The sequence below is a fragment of the Lepisosteus oculatus genome, unplaced genomic scaffold (assembly GCF_040954835.1).
Source record: "Lepisosteus oculatus isolate fLepOcu1 unplaced genomic scaffold, fLepOcu1.hap2 HAP2_SCAFFOLD_90, whole genome shotgun sequence".
Taxonomy (NCBI): Eukaryota; Metazoa; Chordata; class Actinopteri; order Semionotiformes; family Lepisosteidae; genus Lepisosteus; species Lepisosteus oculatus.
Window position 1 is genome coordinate 189,382 of NW_027168428.1, and position 19,607 is coordinate 208,988.

A 19,607-nucleotide genomic window follows, 5' to 3' on the forward strand; every position below is an offset into this window, starting at 1 on the left:
TAACTTTTTTTTCATTTTTGGCATTTTTCATCATTTTCCAGAAAGTGGTTGCAAGCCCAATATCATGCGAAGAAACTTCAGGATTCGGGGATCAGTCAATGGATTTTCTTCAAAGTTGGATTTTTGCACTCTGTGGACCAAGAGATGTTGTTCTATAATGTTTTTGTTTTTTTTCAAATTTAAAAATATCATTTTTTCATGGAGCTTTGAATGGGATGGATTCACCCTCCTTTAGCCAGGACAGAGCTCCAGGAGCCTGGGTAGGATTCTAGCTTTCTCCCCTTGCAGGCACCTGGCACAGAAGACAATATTTTTTTCCTTAAAATCTTTTTTTTTGTGTTCCTTGTTGTTCCAAACTTAATTTTAATCACTTTTAATTAGAGATTTTATTAAAAATAGTGCAATAAATGACTAATTTCACAAAAATTAATGTAATATAAAACGGATGTTTTCAACTTTATTGTAGTGTTTTAGAAACTAATATGTCTTCAAAAATGGTTGTTTTTCACTCCTATGAATGAAAACTGTTGTTATATGATGTTTTTTTTTTCAAATTTTAAATGATCATTTTTTCATGGAGCTTTGAAGGGGATGGATTCACCCTCCTTTAGCCAGGACAGAGCTCCAGGAGCCTGGGTAGGATTCTAGCTTTCTCCCCTTGCAGGCACCTGGCACAGAAGACATCATTTTTTTCCTTAAAATCTTTTTTTTTGTGTTCCTTGTTGCTCCAAACTTAATTCTATTCACTTTTAATTAGAGATTATATTAAAAATAGTGCAATAAATGACTAATTTCACTAAAAATACTAAAAGTAATATAAAACTGATGTTTTTAACTTTATTGTAGTGTTTTAGAAACTAAAATGTCTTCAAAAATGGTTATTTTTCACTCCTAGGAATGAAAGCTGTTGTTATATGATGTTTATTTTCAAATTTTGAAAAAGCAAAGAATTCTAGCTTTCTCCCCTTGCAGGCATCGGACACAGAGAACCTCATGGTTTTCCTAAAAATCATTTTTTATGTTCCCTGGTGTTCCAAACTTAGTTTTAATCAATTTTAATTTGTTATGTTACAAACAGGGTAATAAAGTCTTAATTGGACTATAACTAATGTCATATTGTCTGCTACAAAACTGATATTTTCAGCTCTATTGTAGAGATTCTAGAATCAACTAATAAAGAATTGAAATAAAAAAAGGGCATAAGAAGACATTACCAACAACGACCACATGATGGAGATATTGTCTAGACATTACCAACAACGACCACAAGATGGAGATATTGTCTAGACATTACCAACAACGACCACAAGATGGAGATATTTTCCAAAGAGGCAAGAGGGGCAAAGCTGCGATAAGGTAAAATCATTTTTTGAAAGAGATTGTTGTCAGAATGCACATCCGTATCCCAAACAGAATCTCTAGTAAAATATGATCATTTGTGAAATAGGCAAATGAGTGTCAGCTACAATATGATTGCTACATATCTGCATTTGTTGGTATTTAAGGAGTAAGAGTGCAGGTTTAAACCTGCGATCCAGTGTGTTGAAGAATTTCACAACACTACCTCTAGCACATATGGAAATAAATCCTCATAATGATTATTGCCCTGGGCATGTACCAAAAAATCAGTGAGCATATATATATATATCACTGGGTTGAAGCTAGAAACACAGAATAACTGCAAACACATCCTAAATACAGTGTTCCAGCACCTTTGACCTCATCCAGAACGTATCATTTCTTGAAAGGGATTGCTGTCCGAATGCACATCTGAATCCCAAACAGAATCTCTAGTAAAATACGATCATTTGTGAAACAGGCAAATGACTGTCTCAGGGGCCCATTTCTCATTGTCAGACACATGTATGCAATGCTTTCACTGTGCATTGAGCAATAGGGATCAAAAACACCGCAGGTAAGGTTAGAAGTCATGTTCTATGATCATTTCTTTCAGCATTAGGGACTAAATATACTAAACGTATGATGCTAAAATGTTATTTTTACATATATTAATGTAATAAATGATTGCTTATGCTTTATAAACAAATCTAATTATAATAAAAGCTTAAGTTTTGTATTTATCTTGTACCATAGAACATGATTTTCTTTGTATTTCAAGCCCACAAAGTGTCCAAATGATGCACCTTTGACCTCATCCAGAACGTATCATTTCTTGAAAGGGATTGCTGTCCGAATGCACATCTGAATCCCAAACAGAATCTCTAGTAAAATACGATCATTTGTGAAACAGGCAAATGACTGTCTCAGGGGCCCATTTCTCATTGTCAGACACATGTATGCAATGCTTTCACTGTGCATTGAGCAATAGGGATCAAAAACAGAATGGAAACAGACATGGAAACCAACAAGGATGGGATTTGAACCCATGCGTGCAAAGCACAATGGATTAGCAATCCATCACCTTAACCACTCGGCCACCTCGTCGACAAAACTGGGCTGTCCCAACTGGGTTGGCGCGCTCCAGATGATCTTTTTCTTTTTTTTCCCTCGTACTCGAGGGTCATTTTCCTGTTCCACATGCGATTTCAATATTTTCCTTGGGAGATGTCAAGCCAGCAAGCCACTGCTGTGGTTCAGTGGCCAGCGTGGAGTTCAGTGGCCCTGTTGTACACAGAAAGCACATTGAGCTCCTTGGACATGAAAAGTTCCAGATAAAAGCCATTTGTCATCCTTTCTCTTGGTGTCGATGTTGCTATTGTATGTAAAGGTGGCAACTTGCTCAGCGAGCAGGCGGAGCACACACCGAATGCAGATGTGTCTGAGTGGTGTGTCCAAGTGGCTGCAAAAGGACAGCACTCCCAGGGCGCTGTGGCTTAGTTGGTTAAAGCGCCTGTCTAGTAAACAGGAGGCCCTGGGTCTGAATCCCAGTGGATAACCGCCTACGGCTAGACTTAATTAAATGCAAGTATTCATTTCCTGTCTTTAACACGACTTGTTTTTCTTAAAATGGATGCAACTTGCAAAACATGAAATACAAACCTTGCTAATCAGCGCTAGCAGCTGGCAAAAAAAAAGAAGTCAGCAATGTTTTTTTTCTTTAACCTTAACCCTGCTAATGGAGAAGAGTTAAACGACCGAGTCTATGCAGCTTAAACGGTGCGCACGTCGGGATCTTAGCTGAAAGGGTGGTAAATCACGCTCACCCCAGTCCTTAATCTTTTAAAGAGGATACAAAATTGAACCTAGTCGCCACATCACATACATCCTGTTCAATGATAAAAAGGTAACATCTATCCTCGCTCCAGAGTAAATCTCACGTTGAGGGCATATTTTTTTTCACTTTACCGTGAATCGGGCTCGGCTGCACAGAGGAGAGAGCAGAGCAATGAGGTCACGGGGACAGGGGAGTCACACGCTGGCTGTTTGAACACGCGGAAGATCACTGAGGGATCCACAGTATATGGACCCTCCGTGCGCAATCAGTCCGCACTCCGGACTCTGAATCCTGCCATCCGAGTTAAGATCTCGGCAGAACCTGAAGCGCAGTTCCTTCTTAAAACGTAATCTGGTGAGCATTTCTAGAATCGTACTTGTATAGATGCAGCCTTTAATGTGTTGCTAGGTTAAAATTGATGACTTCTTGTATTTCAGTAGGCAACTGCCCTCTTGATTTCAGATTGAATTTCTTTATTACAGGGGCGCTTTTATGATGACAGAGTCATGTTCAGGTACTTTGCTTGATGGAGGAAGCTCATTTCGGACTCTGTGATCTGCTCACCTGGAAAGGTCTGCTGTACTACTACAAGAGAGAAGTAGAGTCTGGAAGAAGGGACAATTTTATGATGCTTTGGAAGGTAGTTTTTTTTTTCTTTGAAATCGAAATGAATCAGAATATCAGAGCAAAAGACAAACTCTTGGTTTGGTTTAAAGAGATATGGTTTTAAAACAGACAAAATGTAGAAAACAGGTGTTTCTCACTTCTGGAAAAGAATGGACCGGGGTATTTTACTAGTTGCAGTGCTGAGCTCACCGGCTTGCAGTCCTGCAGTGTTGCACCAGGGTCAGTGGTGCAATGGATAACACGTTTGACTACGGATCAGGAGATTGTAGGTTCGACTTCCGCCTGGCTCGGGTCGTTTTTAAACGCATCAGGCTACTCCCTAAGTAGCCTGTGCTACTTACTGTATTGTAATCGTACCCAGTAAGAGATTTCCTTCATGTAAATGAACTGCACTTGACAGCTTTAGAAAAACACCTGGGCTCAGTACGGTGCTGAGAGCTAATCGTTGCTGTTGTTCTAATTAGCACGCACTGCATCGGCTATGAACCCGAACTTTTCAATTATTCCGATCAGTAAGTCAACACGTAGTCCACATGAAAGGTAGAAATATTCTCTTGTGTCTCTTGTTTGTATAGAACTGAATGTCCCTGACAATGTACTGTTAGTTTTAATTGAAGAACGGCATTTGTGTTCAAATATACCAGACAAGTTTACGTAACTGCTCATGCGACACTCAGTTGTAATTAGTCAAGAAATAAAGTCGAACAACAGCTGCGGGTTTGATTCTGAACGTATGAGATTGCAGCGTCTTTTACTTCCATTGACAAATGATAGAGATTCGAAGAGAGATCCTTCAGACCAGCAAGCAAACCCACGGCTATTTCGGTTTTCTATCTAGGCAACGTTGGTGTCTGCAATAGCATACATGAAAGCGTGATGCAATTTCTGTGGCTACATTTGTTGCACGTCATGCACAGTAAGAGTGTTTCTAACACCAAATAAAAAGTCAACAATTAGCGATCACGCCTTCTCAGTTAACCCACTGAAACCCTTGCTGTTAACAGTTCTTTAATGCGTGCTTTACGAGCACCTACATATCGTGTCGGTTCTTTCAGCTTTATTCATTAGGTTTTCAAAGGCATAAGTAGAGCACCAGAGGTGCGAACGCAGAATGTATGGTAATCTGAAGAACTGCTTTCCATGGCAGCGGGTCCAAGCGATTTAACGTTTTTATAGTACCGGGAAAGGAGAAGCGGCACTTTGCCTTTGCCGCGCAGGCACAAGGCGACGTGCGGCAGACGCAGGAGTCGGCAAGTTCTGAACCTGCGCGGGGAGTCCCTAACGCATTTCGAATCCATCGCCTTAACCACTCGGCCATGACAAAAGCGAGCTCGCTGCCGCCGCATTCCTCCTATAATCTAACACGGAGTGCGAGGTGGCTGCGGAAACCTTTTTAAAGTCGCTCTCCGTTAAAAAAAAAAACCTTTCACAAGATTCGTGCCGGCAGACAGACACGCCTCAGAGGGTTTAAGGCTGGCTTCACGTTCAAATGATAAAGTCCCCCAGTCCGGATGTCAAAATGCAACTTTGGCAGACAGAAAAAACAGCAACAAACCACAAATGTGGAAAAGGATTTTACAAGCTGCACCACACTGCACTTTCAAAAGCATTTACATTCGTGTTAGACGCAGGAATTGCCTTTGATTTGCGCGCTTACGAACGCCATGGAAAACGAAACAAAACTAAAGCCCTCAGCTCCCGCACTTGATTATAATGCCGTTACGTGTCGAAGCAGGAATTTACGTCATCCTACCACTGCAACACGGGGAATAGAGGGAAATGAGCACAATCTACGAATTGTCTCTAAACAGTCCCTACAGTTGTAAGACGCCTGGAAGCGTGCACCCCCATCATTAATCTTTGCGCATCTGTGCAAGGTAAACTCTGGAGCAGTCTCTGAAACGGCTCAAAGGAAACACGTGATTGATTCCATGTGCATCTGGGGTTCATTTCTTATTTACATTTAATTCAAGGGAAAGGCTTGGGTCAGTTTCAGACGGCCTCCAACAGCGAGATTCAAGCGCCCCACCTTCAGCCCAATCTGCGCCGCCAGAACGGCAACGGCTCCTCTGGTCTCCGGGGTGCGGTTGTGACCCCGTAACCTAAAGTGTTGGTGGCAGACAAATGGAGACTAACAGGTGATGTCCTAGGACATGACTACATTGTGACACTCGGTGGGGATGGTGACCATTGCTTGGAAAAGAGTGCGAGGCCCCTTTAGAAAAACATTTTGTTAACAGGCATTCTGCCTCAGCCTAAACACCTATAGCTTGCAAAGCGCATGCTATTAGACAGGCACCTCTGCAAGACCTTAAGAGTCTCTTAAACTAGTGATAGTAAGGTGTTCCCAATGGGCGATGTTTGGCTTTCAAATCATCTGTCTGTGGAAGCGCCGAGATGCAGCTGTTTAAGGCTTAGAAGCAGCTGACTGTTTCACTAGCTAGCTGATTACTGTCAGTCAGGGAGCTCAGAGGTGAAAAGCCTGTCTGAGAGACAATTCGCCGTTGTTCAGTTCAAAATGTTCCGTACCAGCTCGGCGCACCTGAGATCATCTTGGTAGCCGTGTAGCTCAGATGAGTGAGAGCATGTCTGTGTGTACCACCGTGATTGGATGCCGGTCCTTCTCAGGTCACAGTAAACCTTCTGCTGCCTAACTTTCCTAATTTTGGGGATCCCTTTGTAAAAGCAAAGGAAAAAAAAACTGGCTCTTCATCAGCATGATCGACCCAACCCAGTGTGCCCCAGTGGCCTAATGGATAAGGCACTGGCTTCCTAAGCCAGGGTTTGTGGGTTTGAGTCCCATCTGGGGTGCTCCTGTCCCATTTTGAGCGTACAAATGTCCTTGTGATTTGCAAAGCTGCAACCCCACCTTACTCAGTGAGCGTCTCTGCTTTTCTCTCACATACAGTTGGGAGAAAAACTTTTGTAAACAGCCCTTCGGAATGATGTGGATTTCTGCATGAATGGCTCCTAACATGTGATCTTATCTTTATCTAAGTCATAATAATTAATAAAGAGAGTCTGATTTAACAAACAACACACGCCCAACATTTGACATTGCTGTTTCTTTATTGACCAAATGGTTTAAAAAATCAAGGTCATTGATGGAAAAAGTACGTGAACCCTTATATTAAGGAGCTAGTGGAACCTCCTTTATGACAAAAACCTCAACCCCCACTTTCTGTAGCGGCTGGTCAGACCTGAGCAGCGGTTAGGAGGTATTTTGGCCTATTCCTCTATGAAAAACTGTTTCAGTTCATGTATATTTTTGGGATGTCTTGCACTGAACGGCCTGCTTCAGATCACGCCACAGCACTTCAATGGGATTGGGGTCAGGACTCTTACTTGGCCATCCCAAAATACGGAATTTCTTTTGTTTCAGCCACTCTGTTGTTGATGTACTCCTTTGTTTTTGTCATGCTGCATGACCCAGCGTCTTTCGAGTTTTAGATCACAGGCAGACACCCTGACATTCTGCTGTAGATTTTCCTGATACATCTTGGAATTCATCGGTCCCTCGATGATTGCAAGCCGTACAGCCTCCGCCATCCTTCCCAGGTGGGATGAGGTTTTGGAGTTGGTATGCAGTGTTTTGTTATCTCCAAACATAACGCTGTGCACATTTACCAACAAGTTCAACTTTTGTCACGTCTGTCCACAGAACATTGTTCCAGGAGTTGCTGTGGAACATCCATGTGGTCTTTAGCAAACTTGAGAGGGGCAGTGGTGGTTTTTTTGGGGGGGAGAGCAGTGGTTTCCTCCATGGTGACCTCGCATGATCACCACTCCTGTTCAGATTTCTTCTTATGGTGGACTCATGAACACAGACGTAAGACAAAGTCAACCACCTGTTCGCTAGATCCCATCCCCACTCAGCTAGTCAAAGATTCCCTCGAAGGACTGGCAGGACCTATAATTAGTATGATGAATGCATCGCTTGCGTCAGGCGTTGTACCTGATCAATTTAAGGTAGCGGTTGTTAGACCACTCCTTAAGAAGTCAAATTTGGATCCACAAGTTCTTAACAACTACAGGCCTGTCTCAAAGGTCCCATTTCAATCTAAAAGTCTTGGGAGAATAGTTGTTGCCCAACGTCAATCGTATCTGGATTCAAATAATATACTTGAGAAATTTCAGTCTGGTTTCTGAAACTGCATTAACAAGAGTCGTAAATGATATTCTCTTAGCTACTGATGCGGGGAATGCAACAGTGCTTGTGCTTCTAGATCTTAGAGCTGCCTTTGACATGGTTGACCTCTCTGTTTTGTTACACAGGCTTGAGTTTGAGGTTGGCTTATCTGGAACCGTCCTTCAGTGGTTTACTTCACATTTTACTCATCGTTTTCATTATGTTCAAATATCTAATAATTGTACTGCTTCATCAATGTCACCAGTTCAATTTGGGGTACCAGAAGATCAGTGCTGGGACCAATATTGCTCTCTCTCTCAACATGCTGCTGCTAGGTAGGATAATATGAAAAAATAATATGAACTTTCATTCATATGCTGATGACACTCAAATAAACATTTTGTTTACACCAAACGACAACTCTTCTATTATCAGTTTAGTTAAATGCATTAAGGAAGGAAATACTTGGATGTGTGAAAACTTTTTGTTACTCAACTCTGAGAAAAATGAGGATCTGTTGATCGGAGGCAACAATACTGATAGGACTACTATAACTTCAGCACTTAACTCAGAGGATTTAAACATTTGCCTCAAAGAGACAGCACGTAACCTAGGCGGCATATTAAACACAAGGCTCTTAACAACTTGCATTGTTAAGTGCCTTGGGACAACCTTGTTGTGAAAGGCGCTATATAGAAATACATTGATTTGAATTGAATTCACAATGTAAAATGTTGTGTGTGTTGTTTGTTAAACAAGACTGTCTTTATTTATCAAAAAATAAAAGGAATTTGCTAGGAATGCAAACGTTAGGTTGCGCTTCTTCATGCTGCATCGTCGGCATGAGTGGAGCTTTTTAAACGTCTGTACTTACTGTGCCCCATAAGAAATCGTTTGTCCCCGTTCAAAAGAGATTGTGCGATGTCCTGCAGTGTTCGCAAAGCAAACCTTTGACAGTTTGAAAAGAGGAATTTATTCTGCTTCCTGTGCGTGCAGTAATTACAAAGTTGAACGTCTTTACACGATTTGCTGCAGTTTTCAGTGGGCGGGCTTTGTCAGATGGCTTGGAAAAACGCACTGTGTTTCGGCTCGGGAAACATCATGAGAAGTGTCCTGCATGTTTTCTGTGTATAGCTGTCTTTTATCGCATACAGAATTCATTCGAAATCATTGATTTCTCCAATTAACAAGGGTCCCTTAAATGATTAGTCAAAGTAACGTCTAATCGGATTAGTTTCCTTAGAGCTGGTTCAGAGTTTGCTCAAGAGTTTACCTTTCACAGATGCGCAAAGAAGAATGTTGGGGGTGCATGCTTCAAGATGCCTTATAGCTGTAGGGAGTGATTCGAGACGATTCGTGGCGTGTGCTCGTTCCCATATACCGTACGCCCCGGGGTGCAGTGCTAGGATGACGTACAATACCGCTTGGGCACGTAACGGCGTTATATGCAAGTGCGGGACGTGAGGGTTTTCGTTTGTTCATTTTGTTTTGCTCTGCTTTGCTTTGTTTCGTGGTCAAGAGGCGTAAGGTAAGTCGTAATCCAGGGAGAACACTGGTGGCAAACAGTCCGAGGTGAGAGGCGAGGTCCAAAGTCGAAAAGGCAGAAACGCCAGGTAGAGCTCTCAAGGAGTAGACTCAATACCAGCGGGAAGCAGGTAAAGATGGTAAAAATAGCACTGCGTACCGCACGGTGGAGTGTGTGCAGGTGGGTTAACTTGTGCGGCGGCGTTTGTTAATAATCACCCGCTGCTGGTGCTGTTTAGATTGCTTAAGAGTTGGTCTTAACTGCCTGGCGGTCATGACAAGCTCCTCTTTAAGCTGTGGTTTAGTTTTGCATTCATGTGTTTCTAGAGCAGTTATTTATGGGGGTGGGTGGGTCTTTCACAGAGGCTCAGGACAAATCCCCCGCCTGAAAGTCTAATGTGTGCGTTCAGAGAGTCACAGGTCAAGAGCCAGGCAGGAGGACAATGGACAGAAGAGCCAACGAACTAAAAATAAAAGAACAGATATGAAAAAGCCACCATCTTTTTCTTTTTGACATTTTCCGACTTTCACGCAAGCCAGGACAAAGTTGCTGGTAGCTACTTGTGGATTCAAATACTCTATCGAGTGCTTTGATGAGTTTTTGCAATTTGATTGTCGTCCTGTCAGCCTGTTTCTGTTTTTTTTTTTTCAATCTAGGGATGGAAAGTATGAGGGAAATGATGGAGCAATCAATAACCGCTCCGGAAAAATGGCAGAAAGAAATGGTCCGTCACTAAGGACATTTGTGAAGCAGAGGACTGACATCACCACAAAGGCGACACATTCTGCTGATGGTTTTGGTGAATAATGATTGAGGCGCGTTAAGAGAAAGGTAGCTGTGTCAGCATGCGTAGGCTGCAAAGGATCAAGCAAAGGTTTACTCCATGCTGAAAAGAGAAGAAAAGAAGCACAACGTTTCGACTGTGGAGCCTTCTGCGCCATCTTCTTTAGCGGTGATGATGTTTACATTGGAAAAACGGAGACATGCGTCCCTGGGTGGGCTTGAACCACCAACCTTTCGGTTAACAGCCGAACGCGCTAACCGATTGCGCCACAGAGACTGACGGCCGCTTGTGCTCCCTACATTTGCAGGTTTATGGTCAAAGAAAATAATCACTTGCGCTTCTTGCAGCCGGCAATCTTTTTCCACTGACAACCAAGAAATGGATTTCATCTTTCACAAGCTGTATGGATTTTGAAATGTATGGACGATGCCAGGTGTCCCACAACACCACAGCGCCGACACACCTTTGGTTGTCCCACATAAAAAACATAGCCATTGCAGGCGCCCAGCCGGATTGTAGAGGGCAGGTGCCTTAAGCCTCCATTTACATTGTCCGGTAGCAAGCGAACCTCGAATTTCCTTGCTCCTGTTTTTATACCGTCAACATCTCTAACCTCAGTTCCATGGTGGACGGTGCAGTACTGCTTAAGCCAGGTGTGAATGTCCTCCGTCTTTGCCAGTTCCGAGAACATAACAACATGCACCGTTTTCCTCTCTCTCTGTGTCAGAGGCTGCAAGTTGATCTTCTCAAGGGCAGGAACTTTCCCTCTTTTTGCCTCAAACACATCCACACATTGTTCAAACAGAGAATAGGTAGCAAAAACAACCTCAAATGCTTTCTGACCTGGGAGAGCGAAGATGAAATCCAAGTGCCGAGGTTCAAAGCCACGTTCCTTCTGTAACACTTTTCTGCTGAACTGCATACGATCCATGAAGAGGTCATCCAAAAGCTCAAAACGTACAGCATTCTTGCGGGATCCAAAGGTTGCCATCTCAAACTGCAAAACAAACACTGCTTCCACAAAACAAGAAAACAATCCAACTACTCTAACTACAGGCTGATCAAGGTATCTCCCCTGCCAGGTAAGCCGAGAGCCGCAGGCGATGAGCCCAGAGCTGAACGTGCCCCACTGGCTCGTTTGTAAGGCCAGGTGCATTGCCAACCACGACCGGCAGGGCAGAGGCCTTGAAGGCGGCCTGGGCTCCTGCAGCTGTCCAGCCACGCACTCTGGTTTCTCTTCATCTCGTACAAATCTTTTGCCTTTTACTAAAGATTTCCATGGAGAGGAACATGAATGAGTTCCATACAATTTTTGTGCTTCCCTGCCTTCGCGTGGGGCGCAGCTGGGCTGGTCAAAGAGAGAAACTAAAACCGCTCACAATCGCTCTTATTACGGCGACTGTGGCCGTCTGCTCTGCGAGTCCTCGGTCTCCGCCTCTCTGATTGGCGCTCTTTTCTTTGGGGGGCGGGAATATGCTGTGAAATATGAAGCGTTACAGCAACGACATGCCATGAGACGATTGATAACGATTTCCATAGGATCCCCGCGGTTGCCTGGCAACCGTCAGCTTTGCGCAGTGGCAGTATCGTAGCCTGTGAGGTTTAGCCGAGGCGCGATTATTGCTAGTTGAAAACTTTTCCCAATACCCCGCTTCCGCCGGTTTGCAATACAATCGGCGAAAGCAATTTTTGACAGTCTCGTCAGAGACTGAGCAAGGTGTTTAAAGACAGATTTTGTCATGGTAACATCATGGTAGAAAGAAACAAGCTTGTTACGTCTCAACAGAAACGCTCTTTAGCTCTTTCAGCGTTATGCAGAGAACAGCGTCTGTCGAGATCACTTTTGAGTCAGCGCGAAACGCCGTGTGCTGTCAGTTTGATTTCATATTGCTCGTAGCGGCGCCCGGCTTTTGTCTGTCAAACGTTAGGTTGCGCTTCTTCATGCTGCATCGTCGGCATGAGTGGAGCTTTTTAAACGTCTGTACTTACTGCGCCCCATAAGAAATCGTTTGTCCCCGTTCAAAAGAGATTGTGCGATGCCCTGCAGCGTTCGCAAAGCAAACCTTTGACAGTTTGAAAAGATGAATTTATTCTGCTTCCTGTGCGTGCAGTAGTTACAAAGTTGAACGTCTTTACACGATCTGCTGCAGTTTTCAGTGGGCGGGCTTTGTCAGATGGCTTGGAAAAACGCACTGTGTTTCGGCTCGGGAAACATCATGAGCAGTGTCCTGCATGTTTTCTGTGTATAGCTGTCTTTTAACGCATACAGAATTCATTCGAAATCATTGTAAGATTCTCCCTCAGTTCCGTTGTGCAGTGCTTTACCTCTTTCAAAAGGCTTCACTTTCCTAGTCACATTCCAAGGCTCATCGAACCCGGGCTGTTTCCTCCAGCGGTATAGTATTGCAGTGAGACAGCACGATGCCTGCAAGACTATGTCACACTAAACGCCACAGATTGTGTTTGTCCGTTCGTGTCAGTCGTCCTGCAGCCACGGGAAGTGGGACACAAACATGCTGCAATGCTTTCAGGACGTTAGGATTTGTTTGTGCAACATCCGAGAAGAGTACTTGTGGCTTGAATGTGAACTGTACGTGCCCGCCCCCTTTCCTCTGTAGTGCATGAGTTCCTCCCGGCATGCCCTTCGTCATTGTTCTGTCATCTTGTATTTAAAGGGTTGTATTTCTGCTGCTGAAAATAAGCAACGGTTTTCTCACAACGCCCTTTGTTCCCGACGGAGCCCTTGTCTGTCATGAAATTCTTCAAAACCTCAAGCTAGAAGAAGAAGACGACAAATATGAAGCGTTACAGCAACGACATGCCATGAGACGATTGATAACGATTTCCATAGGATCCCCGCGGTTGCCTGGCAACCGTCAGACTTGTGCATTGGCAGTATCGTAGCCTGTGAGGTTTAGCCGAGGCGCGATTATTGCTAGTTGAAAACTTTTCCCAATACCCCGCTTCCGCCGGTTTGCAATACAATCGGTGAAAGCAATTTTTGACAGTCTCGTCAGAGCGTGACATAGTCTTGCAGGCATCGTGCTGTCTAACTGCAATACTATACCGCTGGAGGAAACAGCCCGGGTTCAATGAGCCTTGGAATGTGACTAGGAAAGTGAAGCCTTTTGAAAGAGGTAATGTCGACGCTTTTTTAACAGAGCACCAAAAAAGCGTCTTTTTTGAAGGCCTGGGTACTGAGCATTGGTGGTTCAGTGGTAGAATTCTCACTTCCCACGTGGGAGGCTCTGGTTCGATTCCCAGCCAAAGCAGTGGCTTTTGCAGCGAGCGGCTCCATCACTTGCATCCCCTTGCAACTCGCAACTGAAAACCCACTGAAGCAAAGCATTTGTTAGCCAGGTCAGTACCCGGATGAGGGTGAGCTACAGGGAAAAACAAAGTTTCCAGCTGGAAGTGGTGTTAATGGTGCCGGTGGGGGGGCGCTCAACCTGAGGTCTGTGCGGGTCCCAATGCCCCAGCATAGTGACGGAGACGCTGTGTTGTAAAAGGGCGCTGTCTCTTGGATGAGATGTAAAACCGAGGTCACAGCGCTCTGTGGTCATTAAAAATGACCACCAAAACCTTTGACAAAAGCTCTTGGTAATTGATGGTCTTCAATAATGCTTCTCCTTTAGGTACATTTTAAATCAGCTGAAAAATGCTGTGAAATGGGGGGTCACTTCACGCCAGTGTAGGATTTGGGTTACAAGAACCATGAAACTGCACGAGAAAGCCCGTACACTGAATTACACGGCTTTCTATTCAAAGGAGGGCAAAAGAAATTCCCTGAGTTCGATTTTTTGCAGCACAGAGAGGATTGCTGTCGTGAGGCTGGTTAGCTCAGTTGGTTAGAGCGTGGTGCTAATACCGCCAAGGTCGTGGGTTTGATCTCCATACAGGCCAGGTCGTTTTCTCCTCTCTTACAAAAGCTGTTAGGTTCCTTTCCGTGGTGAGATGGGTTGTCATGCAACGCTGCCACATAGTGCCGACAGACAATTAAATGACAAAAATGAAGAGAGTTAAAGCAGCTGGAAAGGTTTTCTTACAACTTTTGAGCTGACACAGTTTTGGAAAATGTTTTCTTCACGCTGCACTGTACCACATAGGCAGCCAAGAGTCTCCAAAACAAAACAGAATTGACAGTCATATAATGTCCATTAACCCCGGTTTTAAACACAGACTCATGTCTGCCATCATAAGAATATGAGTCCAATATTTTAGAATATAGTCAGAATGTCTTCTAACCTTACCTGTGGTGTCTTTAATCCCTATTGCTCAACGCATGGTGTACGTACTGCATACATGTGTCTTGAGAATGAGGAATGGGCCCCTGAGACATTTACCTGTTTCACAAATGATCGTATTTTACTAGAGATTCTGTTTGGGATTCAGATGTGCATTCGGACAGCAATTCCTTTCAAGAAATGATACATTCTGGATGAGGTCAAAGGTGCTGGAACACTGTATTTAGGATGTGTTTGCAGTGATTGTGTCTCCTGCTTCAACGCAGTGATATATAGATGTGCTCCTGTAATTTATTGGTACATTCCCAGGGCAGTAAGTAGTCTGAGGATTTATTTCCAGACGGCATAGAGCAGTGAAGCAGTGAAGTAGTGCAACACACTGGATCATTATATTATTAGAATCTATTCTACTTAAATTATTACATTATACACAACTTGAGCTCTCAGCACCGTACTGAGCCCAGGTGTTTTTCTAAAGCTGTCAGGTGCAGTTCATTTACATGAAGGAAATCTCTTACTGGGTACGATTACAATGCAGTAAGTAGCACAGGCTACTTAGGGAGTAGGCTGATGTGTTTAAAAACAACCAGCACCAGGCAGGAGTCGAACCTCCAAACTCCTAATCCATAGTCAGATACATTATCCATTGCACCACTGGCCCTGGCGTGCCACTGCAGGACTGTAACCCAGTGAGATCAGCACTGCAACTAGTAAAATATTACCCCGGTCCATTCTTTTCCAAAAGTGAGAAACACCTGTTTTCTACATTTTGTCTGTTTTAAAACCATATCTCTTTAAACCAAACCAAGAGTTTGTCTTTTGCACTGATATTCTGATTCATTTCGATTTCAAAGAAAAAAAAAACATTATCTTCCAAAGCATCATAAAATTGTCCCTTCTTCCAGACTCTACTTCTCTCTTGTAGTAGTACAGCAGACCTTTCCAGGTGAGCAGATCACAGAGTCCGAAATGAGCTTCCTCCATCAAGCAAAGTACCTGAACATGACTCTGTCTTCATAAAAGCGCACCTGTAAAAAGAAATTAAATCCGAAATCAAGAGGGCAGCACAGTGGGCAAAAGACGTATAATATTCGTCTATTAAACGCATACCTTAGACGTCTAAATGTGGTCTGCAATTCGTCTAGAATCTCTGCACAGTGTACGAAGTAAATTATTTTCGCAGTAATTAATTTACACGTGTATAATAAACATAGTAAATATAATAAATTAATTACTGCGAAAATAATTTACTTCGTACACTGTGCAGAGTGCCGTATACTCCTAGTTGCGGCACACACGATACAGATGCAGCCATTCAAAATGGGTGAGGTATTTCGCGGCATACCTCGACCGGGGTATCACGCGGTTCACGTGTGTCACGTGACTAACTATCCGGCGTCGCCTTGTTAAACCGCCTTTAATTTTGAACTGTGTATTACAGCATGTTAATCATCAGTCATTAAAATGTTGGTATATTTTATGAAAGCAAGATTGCTCAGTTGGACAAAAGTACACAACCTACCTTTATCAGAAATATTTATGCATCAAAGCCTTTACTGAAGATATTACTAATAGTATTGTAACGCCTACGGCCGACAAGCAGTGTGTGTAAGAGCCGGCGTACCAGAGCGGGTGACGTCACCGCCCTTCCCTGTGATAGCAGGACCACAGCTACTGGGCTGTGGAGAGATCTCTCTTTAGCTCACGGAGCTAGGTCGCTGCAGAGAGACGCGGAAGTCCCGGGTTCGAGCCCCGGACGGTACAGGGGCCGACCTAATGCGGCAAGGGCGCCCGCCTGAGCCCCCGTTGCGTTACATTCGGCGTACCAGAGCGGGTGACGTCACCGCCCTTCCCTGTGATAGCAGGACCACAGCTACTGGGCTGTGGAGAGATCTCTCTTTAGCTCACGGGGCTAGGTCGCTGCAGAGAGACGCGGAAGTCCCGGGTTCGAGCCTCCAGTCGGGATGGGGCCGACCAGATGCGGCAAGGGCGCCTGCCTGAGCCCCCGTTGCGTTACATTGGTGTCAGAAGCGGGGTGGGATAGCCCTTCGCCGGGGACGGCGATTTAAGCGGGGGAGAGTGTAACGCTTACGGCCGACAAGCAGTGTGTGTAAGAGCCGGCGTACCAGAGCGGGTGACGTCACCGCCCTTCCCTGTGATAGCAGGACCACAGCTACTGGGCTGTGGAGAGATCTCTCTTTAGCTCACGGGGCTAGGTCGCTGCAGAGAGACGCGGAAGTCCCGGGTTCGAGCCTCCAGTCGGGATGGGGCCGACCAGATGCGGCAAGGGCGCCCGCCGGAGCCCCCGTTGCGTTACATTGGTGTCAGAAGTGGGGTGGGATAGCCCTTCGCCGGGGACGGCGATTTAAGCGGGGGAGAGTGTAACGCCTACGGCCGACAAGCAGTGTGTGTAAGAGCCGGCGTACCAGAGCGGGTGACGTCACCGCCCTTCCCTGTGATAGCAGGACCACAGCTACTGGGCTGTGGTGAGATCTCTCTTTAGCTCACGGAGCTAGGTCGCTGCAGAGAGACGCGGAAGTCCCGGGTTCGAGCCCCGGACGGTGCAGGGGCCGACCTAATGCGGCAAGGGCGCCCGCCTGAGCCCCCGTTGCGTTACAGTATTAATAATGGATGACTTTGGACAAGCTGTATACTCAAACTGTAATTTCTTTAGCACATTTGTACAAGCACTTGGAATCTGTCCAAGCCATACTTTGTCAGGCATTTTGTTTTACTTCAACGGGCATAAAAACTTCCTTGCTTTTAACAGGGCGTTACATAATTTCTAACTACGAAAATGATTTAAAATGCGACACCTATCATGGAAATATAAATATAAAATATAAAAATCTTAAGATTTTTAAAATACATGACTTTGCTAAAATTTATTTGAAAATAAAAACAATTACAACCGCCAGGGGAGAGAGAGAACAGGGTAGGGATGTTGGTTTTGCATAAGGGGCGGGGCTATGGAAATTATGTCTGTTTGGGAATGTGTAGTTACATGTTCTGGCTGTTTGTGAATTATCATTGTTGAGTATGGAGTGTTGAGGTATTGATTTTGTGTAATGCTTTATGTTGAAAATTGAGGTGGATTTTGTTTATGATAAACAGGATAAACTGGGATGGGAGGAAGGTTTGGTTTTGCATAAGGGGCGGGATTATGATAATTGTAGGACTTTGCGAGAGTAAAATGGTTTGATTATTTGATTTTGTATTGTGGTTGTTATCTATGTTTTTGGTTGGTATTATGTTTATATGGTTGTTTTTGTTGGTTGGTTGTTATTATGGTTATTAATAATACGATCTATAGTTGAAATCTGAGCCTAAATAAAAAGAAAAAGCAAGTGATTAGGTTTATGAGCAATCTAATTACTTATTCGTTTAAAAAGCTATATAAAATAAAGTTTATTATTAATTTGCTGGACAGAACGGTGAACATTATTATGCATAAGACAAAGATAACGATCCTGATCAGTTTAGAAATCTGTGTACGCTGTAAGGTTTTTACTTCTTAAACTTTTAAAATACACGTTTTGAATAGAAAGAAATCCTCTTCCTGGTACAGTATGTATAGCAAACCAGCACGTCTTTTTTCTCCAATCAGAGGGGTGTCAGATGGTGTCAGCCAATCACCATTCTGCGTTGGGTAGCAACGGGTGACTGTACTCAGGCGGAAGATGTAAACAGCTTAATGTTCGTGTTAAATAATTTTTTTAAATTAAAATTCATTCTATACAGCAATCGCATATTTGGGTACCGTTTCATAAAACTTTCATGCTTAAAATTTTTAGGGAGAAATGGAAGACTGGTGTGTATTTTTTCTTTAAACTACCAAGACCAGCCATACACAGTACAGTTTACATACATACAGTAATGTTTATGTTCCTAAATTAATATCGTTTATGACCTTCAGATGCGTTATGCTCCTCTTCTTTTTATGCTCAGCTACTAAAATTTCCCTTTAGTGGTAAAATCCATATAAATATTCAAAACTAAGCGGATTAAAATGTGCACAGTAAAGACATTAAATGATTAAATCTTTGCACTACCAACCAATGCACCACGAGTGCCCCGTCGGTCATTTTGGCCAGCCAATCACTTGCCCTGCGGTACCCTCTGGTGCCCCGCGGTGGCTTGTGGGTAGGTTACTGTACCGCGGGTTTTTACCGCGCATTTTGAATGGCTGCATCTATTAAACGCATACCTTAGACGTCTAAATGTGGTCTGCAATTCGTCTAGAATCTCTGCACAATGTACGAAGTAAATTATTTTCGCAGTAATTAATTTACACGTATATAATAAATATAGTAAATATAATAAATTAATTACTGCGAAAATAATTTACTTCGTACACTGTGCAGAGTGCCGTATACTCCTAGTTGCGGCACACACGATACATACAGTAAAAAGCCTCAGGCACTGTGTTAGATGTGTTTTCGATGTTATATATGCGTTTATTCATGTCGTCGATTTTACGGTTGCAATTCGACGTTGATTATACGTCGAGGCGACGTATATATACGTATAGCCGTATTTTCGCCGTAAATATACATATATTCGACGAATCAATGTCCACTGGGAAGGCGCATTGAAGGGTGCACCCCCATCATTAATCGTTGCGTCTCTGTGAAAGGAAAGCTTTTGAGCAGTCTTTGAAACAGCTCGGATGAAACACTTGATTGCTTCCATGTGCATCTGGAGCCCATTTCTTATTTTCACTTCACGCCGCCCAAAGCATTTCTAAAACAGGAGATTCGTGTTTGGGAATGCGCCCTGCCCTACGAATAAAACAGGTCTACGGGTCTGAAACCTGCTCCACGGAAAACAGTTCTGTTGCGCTTTTGATCAAAGGGAGATTTGCTGTTCTTACTTTTTGATGACATAACACCCAAAGGGGCTTCTTTGGAGCTGTATTCCAACCAGCATCCTAAAGTTTCTTAGCGGTATCCTTTACAGTCCTCTGTTCGGTCGACAAGGGACAGAAGGGGGCAGCTTTCCTCACACATACAGTGCAATGTACTGTAGTGTTCCCGTTCATTGAATTTGCAGTTCTGCATCAGACCTCTAATTCGTTTCCTTAGCTTGGATTTAAGCCACGAAGCAGGCTTCTACTGTATAAA

The 19,607-nt window shown here is 43.7% G+C and overlaps 6 non-coding genes across 6 annotated transcripts; 4 read left to right on the forward strand and 2 right to left on the reverse strand.

Annotated features, from left to right (window-relative positions):
- Positions 1-2,363: 2,363 nt before the first annotated feature.
- On the reverse strand, positions 2,364-2,445 carry trnas-gcu (transfer RNA serine (anticodon GCU)). The gene has a single exon. It is a non-coding gene; the product is annotated as a tRNA-Ser (tRNA).
- Positions 2,446-6,540: 4,095 nt separating this feature from the next.
- trnar-ccu (transfer RNA arginine (anticodon CCU)) lies at positions 6,541-6,613 on the forward strand. The gene has a single exon. It is a non-coding gene; the product is annotated as a tRNA-Arg (tRNA).
- Positions 6,614-10,442: 3,829 nt separating this feature from the next.
- trnan-guu (transfer RNA asparagine (anticodon GUU)) lies at positions 10,443-10,516 on the reverse strand. The gene has a single exon. It is a non-coding gene; the product is annotated as a tRNA-Asn (tRNA).
- Positions 10,517-11,462: 946 nt separating this feature from the next.
- LOC138236500 (U5 spliceosomal RNA) lies at positions 11,463-11,579 on the forward strand. Its single transcript, XR_011188673.1, has one exon. It is a non-coding gene; the product is annotated as a U5 spliceosomal RNA (small nuclear RNA).
- A 227-nt stretch (positions 11,580-11,806) lies between these two features.
- LOC138236473 (U4 spliceosomal RNA) lies at positions 11,807-11,948 on the forward strand. Its single transcript, XR_011188649.1, has one exon. It is a non-coding gene; the product is annotated as a U4 spliceosomal RNA (small nuclear RNA).
- A 1,170-nt stretch (positions 11,949-13,118) lies between these two features.
- On the forward strand, positions 13,119-13,260 carry LOC138236490 (U4 spliceosomal RNA). The gene has a single exon (XR_011188664.1). It is a non-coding gene; the product is annotated as a U4 spliceosomal RNA (small nuclear RNA).
- Positions 13,261-19,607: the final 6,347 nt, after the last annotated feature.